General features: G+C 46.5%; 1 pseudogene; it reads left to right on the forward strand.

Annotated features, from left to right (window-relative positions):
- The first annotated feature begins 325 nt into the window (after positions 1-325).
- The window catches only part of LOC123076276 (uncharacterized), a 39,443-nt pseudogene continuing 30,645 nt past the window's right edge, over positions 326-9,123 (forward strand).

Consider the following 9,123-nt stretch of genomic DNA (forward strand, 5'->3'; position numbering starts at 1 on the left):
AGTTCAATTTCTTCAGTCTGTTTGTCTTCATCGTAGGCTATCCTGTGATTACGCTTTCTGTACTCTGTGCTTGTCTTCATTTCATCATGATGACCATGCTTTTGTTCTGATATGTTTACTCTTGAGTACTTATTCCGCTACTAGTAGTTCTTCGCTAAGGAATTTCCTCACCGGCAAATTCCTCAGTGAAGAATTCATAAAAATCGCCTATTCACCCCCTCTAGTCGATATAACACACTTTCAATTAGTATCAGAGCAAGGTACTCCCTTGTTCTGTGTGATTTTGGTTTAACCGCCTGGAGTTTTAGTTATGTCGACCACAGGAATGAAGACTGTGTCATGCCCCATCTTTGACGGTCACGAGTATCCCAAGTGGAAGGCCATGATGAAGAAGCACCTCATGGCGATGAACAGCGAACTGTGGACCGTCACTGAGATTGGTCTTACCGATCTGTGCAAGATGGCGGAAGTTGACGACATTCGCAAGTACACTCTTCTCAACCTCACGGCGAAGGACGTCATCTGCTCCCGTCTGTCTCAAAATCAGTTCAGAAACATCATGCATCTCGATCATGCGAAGCTTATCTGGGACCGTCTCTCTGAGGTCTATGAAGGTCATCGAACCCATCATGATCCTTGGTTTGAGGACTTCAAGGAATCTCTCAAAGCGATGACATTCGAACCAGAATCATCATCCTCTTCATCATGCCTTATGGCAAAAAGTGCTGAGGTAACTGAATGCTACCTATCCGAGTCTAGTGATGATGAATCTGGTGATGAATTTGGACCCAGCTATGTCAAACTTGCTTCCCTTGCCACTAAACAACAAAGAGCTTTGGAAAAAGTTCAATACATGCTAAATAGGAGCAATGATATGTTGGGTGAAGAAATTGATCAGTCAAAAGCTTTGGCTGGAAGTCTTCAGAGACTTCATACTAAGTATGACACCCTTCAATATCAACATAACACTCTCTTATCTGATCATTAGAAGCTTTCTTATGAATTTCTTCAAAGAAAGCAAGATCTTGAGAAGCTAAGAGTGAGTTATGAAGATCTTCAGAAGGAGCGCGATTCATTACTTGCTCAACAAATCAGCGCTTCTCAGGAAGAATTTGTTCCTCCATGTTTGAAATGCATTGAACATGAATCTGCTAATTCTTCACCTGAATGTTCAAATGCTTCTAATGCTACAAATTCTTCAACTGTCTCTGCTATCATTAATTCATCATCTGAGGACATTGCTAGTATCACTGATGATGCAGGGCTGAAGGAATTGTACATGACAGGCATGTACAAAAGCCTCAAAGGGCATCAGACTCTTTGTGATGTGCTTAAAAAGCAGATCCTCAACAGGAACCCTAGGAAAGAGGGTATTGCCTTTGAGAGGAAACTCAATGCTGATGGTACATATTGGAAGCCTGAGCAGTACCCCAAAACCTCATGGGTTGCTGCAAAGGGACCTCCAGTTGATCCATCTAATCTATCTGGCTTTACATGTGAATCTTCTCATTCTTCTGATGAGTCATTTGACTCCAACTATAAACTATTCAAAAATCAGAATGGCGAAGTATTTGCTAGATATGTTGGCACTAACTGCAGGAACGGTTCCCCTATGAAGAAAATCTGGGTTCCCAAAAGGTGCCTTCAAAGTCTTCAGGTGAATGTCCTCATGACATCACCTGTGAAGAATAGGAACCCCAGATCAAATTCTTCATATGGACCAAATTCTTCATATGGATCCAAGTCCTCATACGGACCAAATTCCTCACGTGGATCATATTCCTCAAAAGGATCAAAGTCCTCATATGAATATCATCGTGCTAACAACTCTGTTTCGCAGGGAAGAGCTAAGGGCTATGAATATGAGCATTATTCTTCTAATCATTATGTTCATAAGTCCTCGAAGAATTTTTCTGCTTATTCATATGCTTACCCTAACTCCTCTTATGTGAAACGAAATGGATTGGCTTCTATGCCACCTTTCTCGTATGGAGCTCACAGAGTGATGAACTCTTTGCCACCCCTTCAGATGTGGGTGGTGAAGAAAAAGAACTAATCTCTTCTGCAGGGTCAGGTCTCCAAACGTGTGTGAACGTCTGAAGAATTTGCTGGAGACCTGAAAAGTGCCTAAAAGGACGCAGGCTAATCATGAAGAAATGAACTCTCATTTCTCACGTCCTCATACTGCTTTATCTGTTCTGTTGCTTGATGAAATTGATCTGATGAATTGTGATGTCATATTCTTCACTGATGAAGTATATGAGTTCGTAAGCTGCACTAATTCATCTACAGGATGATCAACCCAAAGCCAATGAGTGGGTCCTCGATAGTGGATGTACAAATCACATGACTGGTGACAAGAATCTATTGATGGATGCTCCCTTATCTCCATCACATCTGAAGCATATCATCTTCGCTGACAAAGGCAAAAGTCAGGTATTGGGTCTAGGTAAGGTTGCGATCACAAAGGATCGACACATGGACAAAGTCATGCTTGTCGAGTCCTTAGGATACAACCTCATGTCTGTCTCAATGCTTTGTGATCTTGATATGGTTGTTGTCTTTGGCAAGTATTGTTGTGTTGTGGTTATGGAAGCTGACAATTCCAAAGTCTTCGAAGGCTTTAGGAGGGGAGACTTGTATATTGTTGATTTCTCTACAGGACCACAACCAACCGTGTGCCTACTTGCAAAAGCTTCAGAAGGCTGGCTATGGCATCGACGACTTGGTCATGCAGGCATGAGGAATTTGCACACGCTTGCGAAGAAGAAGCATGTCATTGGCATTGACTATGTCAAATTCCTCAAGGATCACTTATGCGGAGCCTGTGAAGCTGGGAAGATGACAAAGGCTAAGCATCCAGCGAAGACTATCATGACCACCACTCGACCATTTGAATTGCTTCACATGGATCTCTTCGGTCCTAACCATTATTCTGCAGTCTCAAATGATGCATCTCAATATGGCTTTGTTATTGTTAATGATTACTCTCGTTACACATGGGTACACATTGTTACTTACAAACATGAAGTGCAGGAAGTCTTCAAACGATTTTCCTTGAGGGCTTCAGCCAACTTTGGTGTGAAGATCAAGCACATCAGAAGTGACAATGGAACTGAGTTCAAGAATTCTGGTCTTGATGACTATCTTGATGAACTTGGTATTACTCATGAGCTATCTGCCCCATATACTCCTCAGCAGAATGGCGTCGTGGAGCGCAAGAACAGGACTCTTGATGAGATGGCTCGCATTATGCTTGATGAATACAAAACGCCTCGTCGTTTCTGGATTGATGCAATTGATACTGCGTGCCACATCATCAACAGAGTATATCTTCACAAATTCTTCAAGAAGACTGCCTATGAATTCCTCACTGACAAGAAACCCAATGTGAGTTATTTCAAAGTCTTCGGTGCTAAATGTTGGATTAGAGATCCTCATCACAACTCAAAATTTGCACCGAAAGCACATGAAGGTTTTATGCTTGGTTATGGAAAGGACCCGCACACCTACAGAGTCTTCAACAACGTTCTTCACAAGGTTGTTCAAAATGTAGATGTGCGGTTCGATGAAACTAGTGGCTCGCAAAGAGAGCACCTACCTTCTGTGATAGATGAACCAGCACCTGAGGAAACTATCAAGTTCAAGGCTACTGAGGATGTCATTCCTACCGAAGAATCTGCTAAAGAATTCATTCAAGAACATGAAGAACGTCGAGCTAATGCACCTGAAGAAAATACTGAACAAAATGGTGCTGAAGAAAATGCTGATCAAATTCCTCGACGATAACCAGCTCATCCTCGCGTTGCAAAAGAAGTGCAAGTTGAAAAGATCATCGATGACATTGAAGCACCAGGTCCTCTCACACGCTCAAGAGCTTCACATTTATCTAACTTTTGTGGGCACTTTGATTTTGTCTCTATCACAGAGCCCACTAAGGTAGATGAAGCATTTCTAGAGCCTGAGTGGATTCAGGCCATGCAAGAAGAATTACATCAGTTCGAGCTCAACAACGTCTGGGAACTGGTCAAACATCCAGATCCTCGCAAGCACAATATCATTGGCACAAAGTGGATCTACAGCAACAAGCAAGATGAAAATGGCCTTGTGGTGAGGAATAAGGCACGGCTTGTAGCTCAAGGCTACACACAGGTTGAAGGAATTGATTTCGATGAAACTTTTGCACCTGTAGCTAGACTTGAGGCTATTCGCATATTACTTGCTTATGCTAACCATCATGATATCACTTTATATCAAATGGATGTGAAAAGTGCATTCCTCAATGGTAAGCTTGAGGAAGAAGTATATGTTGCTCAACCCCCAGGTTTTGAAGATCCAAAGAATCCTGACAAAGTCTTCAGACTCAATAAGGCCCTCTATGGCCTCAAGCAGGCCCCTCGGGCGTGGTATGATACCTTGAAGGAATTCCTCATGAAGAAAGGCTTCAAACCCGGTACACTCGACCCTACTCTTTTCACTAAATCTTATGATGGTGAACTGTTTGTGTGCCAAATATATGTTGATGATATTATCTTTGGCTGTACCGACCAACATTATAGTGATGAATTTGCCTATATGATGAGTGAAGAATATCAAATGTCTATTTAGGTCTTCAAATTCGTCAACAACGCAATGGCATATTCATATCTTAGGAGAAATACCTCAAGGATGTACTGAGGAAATTCGGCATGCAAGATTGCAAAGGCCTCAAAATTCCTATGCCCACAAATGGCCATGTGTGCACTGATGAAAATGGTATTGACTTCGATCATAAGGTATACCGCTCCATGATTGGTTCTTTATTGTACTTATGTGCATCTAGGCCAGATATAATGCTTAGTGTTTGCATGTGTGCCCGATTTCAAGCTACACCAAAGGAATCACACCATAAGGTTGTGAAGCATATTCTTCGATATCTAGCTCACACACCAACACTTGGATTATGGTACCCCAAGGGCTCGGCTTTTGATCTCATTGGATATTCTGACTCTGACTATGCTGGTGATCGTGTGGACCGCAAGTCAACATCTGGTACATGTCATTTCCTCGGACGATCTTTGGTCTGTTGGTCCTCGAAGAAACAGAACTGCGTATCACTGTCTACTGTTGAAGCTGAGTACACTGCTGCTGGTTCTTGCTGTGCTCAATTGCTGTGGATGAAGCAAACTCTCAAGGACTACGGCGTCAACGTGAAGAATGTGCCTCTCTTCTGTGACAATGAGAGTGCCATCAAGATTGCTCACAACCCAGTTCAACACTCGAAGACAAAGCACATTCAGATTCGTCATCATTTTCTTCGCGATCATGTGTTGAAGGGCGACATTTCTATTGAGCATGTGAAGACTGAAGAACAGCTAGCCAATATCTTCACAAAGCCCTTGGATGAGAAGAGATTTAGCAAGTTGCGGTGTGAGCTAAATATCTTATAATCTTTGAATGTTCTTTGAAAAGGACACTCATCCTAACACTTATGCAAAATTGATGACTTAGATGTGCAACAAATGAAGAAACGTTTTTCTTCAATCAATGAAGAATAACACTCTAAGTGTGAAGAAATTAACGAAGAATTTGATTCTCAAAACCCTACGACAATTGTACGCGGTGTCTGAAATCATCATTCTTATACGGTGGGTCACGCCACCACCAAAGTTGAAAATTTTCAATTTCAGTTTTTCCTCAGTGTTGAAATTCCTCAGTTGTTCATGTTCTTCAACTTTGCATTGTCTTCACTGTTTCCGTCGTTTTTCTTCTTTGGCTATATATATATATATATGAGTTTATGTCCTCTACAGCATTCACCTATGGCTAATTCTTCAAGTTGCTTTTTCTGCTAAGTGAATGTGATCGGACCCTTCCCCCTCTATGCTAAACTCAACCCATTCTATTCACAAATTCTTCATGTGCGTTCTATTTGAAACTCATTCAAAATCTTCACTGTTGTGACGCCCCCGATTTGACCGTACACTAATCATGCACGCAAATGTGTACGACCAAGATGAGGGACTCACGGGAAGATATCACAACACAACTCTAAAACATAAATAAGTCATACAAGCATCATAATACAAGCCAGGGGCCTCGAGGGCTCGAATACAAGTGCTCGATCGCAGACGAGTCAGCGGAAGCAACAATATCTGAGTACAGACATAAGTTAAACAAGTTTTGCCTTAAGAAGGCTAGCACAAAAGTAGCAACGATCGAAGAGGCAAGGCCTCCTGCCTGGGACCTCCTAACTACTCCTGGTCGTCGTCAGCGGCCTGCACATAGTAGTAGGCACCTCCAGTGCCGTGGGAGTCGTCGTCGACGGTGGCGTCTGGCTCCTGGACTCCAACATCTGGTGGCGACAACCAGATAGAAAGGAAAGGGGGAAAAAGAGGGAGAGAAGCAACCGTGAGTACTCATCCAAAGTACTCGCAAGCAAGGAGCTACACTACATATGCATGGGTATATGTGTAAAGGGGCATATCAGTGGACTGAACTGCAGAATGCCAGAATTAAAAGGGGGATAGCTAGTCCTGTCGAAGACTACGCTTCTGGTCATCTCCATCTTGCAGCATATAGAAGAGAATAGAGTGAAGTCCTCCAAGTAGCATCGCATAGCATAATCCTACCCGGCAATCCCCTCCTCGTCGCCCTGTTAGAGAGCGATCACCGGGTTGTATCTGGCACTTGAAAGGGTGTATTTTATTCAGTATCCAGTTCTAGTTGTCATAAGCTCAAGGTACAACTCCGGGTCGTCCTTTTACCGAGGGACACGGCTATTCGAATAGATAAACTTCCCTGCAGGGGTGCACCACATAACCCAACACGCTCGATCCCAATTGGCCGGACACACTTTTCTGGGTCATGCCCGGCCTCGTAAGATCAACGCGTCGCAGCCCCACCTAAGCACAACAGAGCGGTCAGCACGCCGGTCTAATCCTAAGCGCGCAGGGGTCTGGGCCCATCGCCCTATGCACACCTGCACGTTGCGAACGCGGCCGCGAGCAGACCTAGCAACCCACACGATCACGGCGGTTACGCCAAAGCGGTCCAACACGGCGCGCGCCACTCAGTCGCTGACGTCACGAAGGCTTCGGCTGATACCACGACGCCGGGATACCCATAACTACTCCCGCGTAGATGGCTAGTGCGTATAGACCAAATGGCCAGACTCAGATCAAATACCAAGATCTCGTTAAGCGTGTTAAGTATCCGCGAACGCCGACCAGGGCCAGGCCCACCTCTTACCTAGGCGGTCTCAACCTGCCCTGTCGCTCCGCCACAAAGATCCACTTGCGGGTACTCCTACGAGCCGACCCGACTTTAGTCATCACATGTGTCATGTATATTGTATATAAGTATATACCCGCGATCACCGCCCAGGTGATCACGGCCCGATAGTGTAGCACAGCAGACGGACAAGAATGTAGGGCCACTGATGGAAATCCAGCATCCTATACTAAGCATGTAGGATTGCAGGTAAAGGTATCAACAGTAGTAGCAAGGATAGGCTATGCATCAGAATAGGATATCGAAAAGCAGTAACATGCTACACTACTCTAATGCAAGCAGTATAGAGGAGAGTAGGCGATATCTGGTGATCAAGGGGGGGGCTTGCCTGGTTGCTCTGGCAAGTAGGAGGGGTCGTCGACTCCGTAGTCGAACTGGGCAGCAGCAGTGTCGGTCTCGTAGTCTACCGGAGAGAAGAGGGGGAAGAAACAGTAAATACAATGCAAACATAAGCATGATGATGCGTGACATGACAGTGAGCGGTGCTAGGGGTGTCCTAACGCGACAGTAGGTGGTACCGGTGAAGGGGGGAACATCCGGGAGGTATTCCCGATGTTTCACGTTTTCGGACAGACGGACCGGAGGGGGAAAGTTGCTAGTTCGATAGGTTAGGGAGGTGTGGTGGACGAACGGACTGCGTATTCGGATTCGTCTCGTTGTGCTGAGCAACTTTCATATAGAAAACATTTTCATCCGAGTTACGGTTTAAAAGATATGAATTTTCAAAGTTTATTTGAATTTCTGGAATTATTTAATTAACAGAAAAAGGGATATGACGTCAGCATGACGTATGAGTGACGTCAGCGGTCAACAGTCCGGGTTGACTGGTCAAACTGACACGGGGGACCCACCTGTCATAGACAGTGGGTTAACAGAGGATTAAACTAATTAACTTTTAGTTAATTAACTAATAGGCCCACCTTTCAGTGAGAGATTATTTAAACTAATTATTTTTATTTACAAAACATTTTCTTTTTCTTTTCTTTTTTTTTTAAATTTTGCGGCGGGGCCCGCATGTCAGTGACTGGGCCTGCCCAGTCAGCAGTTGACTGGGTCAACCCAGTCAACTGGGGCCCGTGGGGGCCACTGGCGGTGAGCCAGGGGGGGGCCCGGCCGGCCACGTCGGCAGGGCACCGGAGAGGGGCTCCGGCGAGCTCCAACGCGGCGGCGATGCGCGGGTGTGCTTCGGGTTTCGCCCACAGTGGGTTTGCGGGGGCGGGGCTTGGCGCGTTCGATGCGGCTCGACATTGCGCGTCCAACGGCGGTGGTCGGAGGGGCTGGAACGGCCGGAGACGAGCGCTATGAACTCGCCGGCGGCGAGGTGCTACGGGTGCCCGACGGAAGCTACGCTTGAGCGCGCGAACGGCCGAACTAACTACCTAGGCGGGTGCGGCTCGGTGCGGTCGGGCTAGCGGGCCAACGCCCGTGACCATTTGGTCACCGGAGACACGCCGGCAGCGAGCTCCGCGGCGTGGCGTTCGGGCGCGCGCGGGGAAGCAGCTACGGAGCGCGAGCGAGCTAACGGAGAGGGGGAGGAGGTAGAGGAGCTCACCGCGCGGCGCAAGAAAGGCCCGTGGGTGGCTTAGTAGCAGCAGGTCGTCGCCGGGGAAGAAGGGGGTCGCCGGCGTCCGAAGATGAAGGCGAGCTCGGAGAGGTCGTTGTAGTGGCTCCGAGCTTCGACGGAGAGGCGGAGGGGGTGTAGTCGAGGGCGGCGACGTCGTACGACACGGCGAGGTGGTGAGTGGGGCACGGTGGCCGCGTGAACGACGGGAACGGCGGCGAGCGCGTCGGGCGTGGGGCAGAGGAGAGCGGCGCGGATCCGGGGGAGGGAAGAGGGAGGCGCGGGGGCCG

Source organism: Triticum aestivum, chromosome 3D, assembly GCF_018294505.1.
Source record: "Triticum aestivum cultivar Chinese Spring chromosome 3D, IWGSC CS RefSeq v2.1, whole genome shotgun sequence".
NCBI classification, from domain to species: Eukaryota; Viridiplantae; Streptophyta; class Magnoliopsida; order Poales; family Poaceae; genus Triticum; species Triticum aestivum.